Genomic DNA, 5092 nt, shown 5'->3' with positions numbered 1-5092 from the left:
AGAGACTGAAATGTTTCAGCTCCTGCAGCGGACTGCGCGATCTGACACCTCTGCACTGCCTCCTTTCACACTCATTCCCTCTCTGTCTCTGTTTCTATCTCTTTCTCTCTCTATCTCACACACACACAGTCCCTGGTTGATGGTGAGGGGGGCCAGGCAGCAATGCAGCAGCTTCTCCGCTAAAAGCCTCCGCAAAGCGAAAAGCTTCTAGGCCATTTGTTGACAAAGAGTCGCGCAGCGGCCAGAGCCTATCAGCGCACAGCATTCACGGCAATGTCTATATATGGATGGCAGAGGGAGAGCTGGACCAGGGAGAGGGAGAGAGAGGGAAGGAGAGGATAGTGGGAATATAGGGAGAGGGGATGGAGGGACAGGGACAGGGACAGGGACAGGGACATGGACAGGGATAGGGGATGGGGATAGGGGATATGGGATGGGGATTGGGGATTGGGGTTAGGGGGTGGGGACTGGGGTTAGGGGGTGGTGGTTAGGGGGTGGGGGTTAGGGGGTTAGGGGGTGGGGGGGTTAGGGGGTTAGGGGGTGGGGGGGTTAGGGGGTTAGGGGGTGGGGGGGTGGGGGGGGTGGGGGGGTGGGGGGGTTAGGGGGTGGGGGGGGGTGGGGGGGTGGGGGGGGTGGGGGGGTGGGGGGGTTAGGGGGTGGGGGGGTGGGGGGGTTAGGGGGTGGGGGGGGTGGTGGGGTTAGGGGGTGGGGGGGGTGGTGGGGTTAGGGGGTGGGGGGGGTGGTGGGGGGGGTGGGGGGGTTTGGGGGTTAGGGGGTGGGGGGGGTGGTGGGGGGGGTGGGGGGTTAGGGGGTGGGGGGGGTGGTGGGGGGGGTGGGGGGTTAGGGGGTGGGGGGGGTGGGGGGGTGGGGGGGGGTGGGGGGGTGGGGGGGTTGGGGGGTGGGGGGGTGGGGATTGGGGATTGGGGGGTGGGGATTGGGGATAGGGGATAGGGGTGGGGATAGGGGGTGGGGATAGGGGATGGGGATTAGGGATGGGGATGGGGATTAGGGATGGGGATTAGGGATGGGGATTAGGGATTAGGGATGGGGATTAGGGGTGGGGATTAGGGATAGGGGGTGGGAATAGGGATTGGGGATGGGGATGGGGATTGGGGATGGGGATGGGGATTGGGGACGGGGATAGGGGTTGGGGGTGGGGATTGGGGGTGGGGATTGGGGGTGGGGATTAGGGATGGGGATTAGGGATGGGGATAGGGGATGGGATTAGGGATAGGGGATAGGGGGTGGGAATTGGGATTGGGGACGGGGATAGGGGTTGGGGATAGGGGATAGTGGAGAGGGAATAGGGATGGTGATGGGGAGAGGGAATGGGGATGCAGAAAGGGAATGAGGATGGGAAAAGGGGACAGGGAATGGAGACAGGGAATGGCGACAGGGAATGGAGACAGGGAATGGGGACAGGGAATGGGGACAGGGAATGGAGACAGGGAATGGAGACAGGGAAATGGGGATGGGAAATGGGGATGGGAAAAGGGGATGGGGATTGGCAATGGCAATAGGGAAAAGTAATGGGGATAGGGATAGGGAATAGGGATAGGGAATGGGGATGGGGATGGGGATATGAGATGGGGATATGGGGATATGGGGATGGGGATATGGGGATGGGGATATGGGGATGGGGATGGGGATATGGGGATGGGGATATGGGATGAGGATAGGGGAAAGGGGATATGTGATGAGGATAGGGGAAAGGGGATATGTGATGGTGATAGGGGTGAGGGGATAGGGGTGAGGGGATAGGAGTGAGGGGTTAGGGGATAGGGGTTAGGGGATAGAGGTTAGGGGATAGGGGTTAAGGGATAGGGGTTAAGGGATAGGGGTTAAGGGATAGGGGTTAGGGGATAGGAGTTAGGGGATAGGAGTTAGGGGATAGGAGTTAGGGGATAGGAGTTAGGGGATAGGAGTTAGGGGATAGGGGTTAGGGGATAGGGGTTAGGGGATAGGGGTTAGGGGTTAGGGGATAGGGGTTAGGGGATAGGGGTTAGGGGATAGGGGTTAGGGGATAGGGGTTAGGGGTTAGGGGATAGGGGTTAGGGGATGGGGATTGGCAATGGCAATAGGGAATAGTAATGGGGATAGGGATAGGGGATAGGGATAGGGGATAGGGATATGGGATAGGGGATAGGGATGGGGATAGGGGATAGGGATGGTGATGGGGAGAGGGAATGGAGATGAGGAATGGGGATACAGAAAGGTTGAAACTTTATTGCTGGAACAGCACAGCAGGTCAGGCAGCATCCAGGGAACAGGAGATTCGACGTTTCGGGCACAGGCCCTTCTTCAGATTCCTGAAGAAGGGCCTGTGCCCGAAACGTCGAATCTCCTGTTCCCTGGATGCTGCCTGACCTGCTGTGCTGTTCCAGCAATAAAGTTTCAACTTTGATCTCCAGCATCTGCAGACCTCACTTTCTCCTCGGATACAGAAAGGGAATTGGGATGGGAAAAGGGGATAGGGAATGGGACAGGAAAAGGGGACCGGTAATGGAGACAGGGAATGGGGTCAGGGAAAAGGGGATGGGGATGGGAAAAGGGGGTGGGGATTGGCAATGGCAATGGGGAATAATAATGGGGATAGGGAATGGGGATAGGGGATGGAGATTGGGGATAGGGGATGGAGATGGGGTTGGGGATAGGAGATGGGGTTGGGGATAGAGGATGGGGTTGAGGATAGGGGATGGGGTTGGGGATAGGGGACGGGGTTTGGGATAGGGGACGGGGTTGGGGATTGGGGAATGGGGATGGGATAGGGGAATGGGAATGGGATAGGGGAATGGGAATGGGATAGGGGAAAGGGAATGGGGAGAGGGAAAAGGGAATGGGGATAGGGATAAGAAAATGGGGATAATGGGATGGGGATAAGAAAATGGGGATAATGGGATGGGGATGGGGATAGGGAATGGGGATAGAGATAAGAGAATGGGGATAAGGGAATGGGGAATGGTGATTGGGGATGGCTACTGGGAATGGGGATTGGGGATGGGTACTGGGGATAGTGGATGGGGATTTGGGATAGTGAATGGAGATGGGAATGGGGATAGGGATGGGGATAGGGATGGAGATAGGGATGGGGATAGGGATGGGGTAGGGGAATGGGGATAGGGGAATGAGGATAGGATTTGGGGATGGGGATTGCGGATTGGGGAATGGGGAAAGAGGAAGGGATGGGGAAAGGGAATGGGGATAGGGAAAAATGAATGGGGATAGGGAAAAGGGAATGGGGATAGGGGATGGGGGTACGGGATGGGGAAAGGGATAAGGGAATGGGGATAAGGGAATGGGGATTGGAGATGGAGATAGGGGATGAGGATTGGGGGTGGGGGTGGGGGTGGGGGTGGGGGTGGGGGTGGGGATAGGGGTTAGGGGATGGGGATTGGTGATAGGGGATTGGGGATGAGGGATTTGGGATGGGGGATTTGGGATGGGGGATAGGGGATGGGGATAATGGATGGAATTGGGGATAGGGAATGGGGAAAGGGAATGGGGAAAGGGAATGGGGAAAGGGATAAGAGAATGGGGATAAGAGAATGGGGATAAGGGAATGGGGATAAGGGAAAGGGATAAGAGAATGGGGATAAGGGATTGGGGGTAGCGGATGGGGATTGGGGATAGGGGATGGGGATTGGGGATAGGGAATGGAGATGGGGATGGAGATGGGGATGGGGTTGGGGATAGGGATGGGGATAGGGGAATGGGGAAAGGGGATGGGGAAATGGGTTGGGATTGGGGAATGGCGATGGGGATAGGGGATAGGAAATGGGGATGGGGATAGGGGATAGGAAATGGGGATGGGGATGGGGTTAAGGGAATGGGGATAAAGGAATGGGGATTGTGGATGGGAAATGGGGATAGGGATGGGAATTGGGGATAGCAGATGGGGATTGGGGATGGGGATTGGGGATGGGGATTGGGGATGGGAATAGGGAATGGGGATAGGAGAATGGGGATGGGGATTGGGGATGGGGATTGGGGATGGGAAGAGGTGATGGGAAGAGGGGATGGGGATCGGGGATGGGGAGAGGGGATAGGGGAAAGCGGATAGGGAAAGCGGATAGGGAATGGGGATAGGGAAAGGGGATAGGGAAAGGGGATAGGGAAAGGGGATAGGGAATGGGGAGAGGGAATGGGGAGAGGGAATGGGGACAGTGGATGGGGTTTGGGGATTCGGGATGGTGTTTGGGGATTGGGATGGGGATAGGGGATGGGGATAGGCGATGGGGACAGGGGATGGGGGATGGGGATGGGGGATGGGGGATGGGGGATGGGGATGGGGATAGGGGATGGGGATAGGGGATGGAGATGGGTATTGGGATGGGGAATGGGGTGGGGATGGGGAATGGGGTGGGGAGAGGGAATGGGGAGTTGGGAGAGGGAATGGGGATTGGGATAGGAGATGGGGATGGGGGCTAGGGGATAGGGATTGGGGTGGGGATTGAGGGTGGGGATTGAGGGTGGGGATTGAGGGTGGGGATTGGGGGTGGGGATTGGGGGTGGGGATTGGGGGTGGGGATTGGGGATTGGGTTTGGGGATTGGGTTGGGGGTGGGGGATTGGGGGTGGGGGATTGGGGATGGGGGATGGGGATGGGGATGGGTGATGGGGATGGGGATGGGTGATGGGGATGGGGATGGGGGATGGGGATGGGGGATGGGGATGGGGAATGAGGATGGGGGATGGGGATGGGGAATGAGGATGGGGGATGAGGATGGGGGATGAGGATGGGGGATGGGGGATGGGGGATGAGGATGGGGGATGGGGGATGGGGGATGGGGATTGGGGGTGGGGATGGGGATGGGGATGGGGATGGGGGATGGGGATTGGGGATGGGGGATGGGGATGGGGGATGGGGATTGGGGATGGTGATGGGGGATGGGTATCGGGGATGGGGGATGGGTATCGGGGATGGGGGATCGGGGATGGGGATGGGGGATAGGGGATGGGGGATAGAGGATGGGGGATGGGGGATGGGGGATAGGGGATGGGGGATAGGGGATGGGGGATGGGGGGTGGGGGATAGGGGATAGGGGATGGGGATAGGGGATGGGGGATGGGGGATAGGGGATGGGGGAAGGGGG

The sequence above is a fragment of the Chiloscyllium plagiosum genome, unplaced genomic scaffold (genome assembly GCF_037043375.1).
Source record: "Chiloscyllium plagiosum isolate Xiang-an unplaced genomic scaffold, Cpla_swu_hap1 HiC_scaffold_47, whole genome shotgun sequence".
Lineage (NCBI taxonomy): Eukaryota > Metazoa > Chordata > Chondrichthyes > Orectolobiformes > Hemiscylliidae > Chiloscyllium > Chiloscyllium plagiosum.
Note: the sequence above shows the minus strand (reverse complement) of the source record.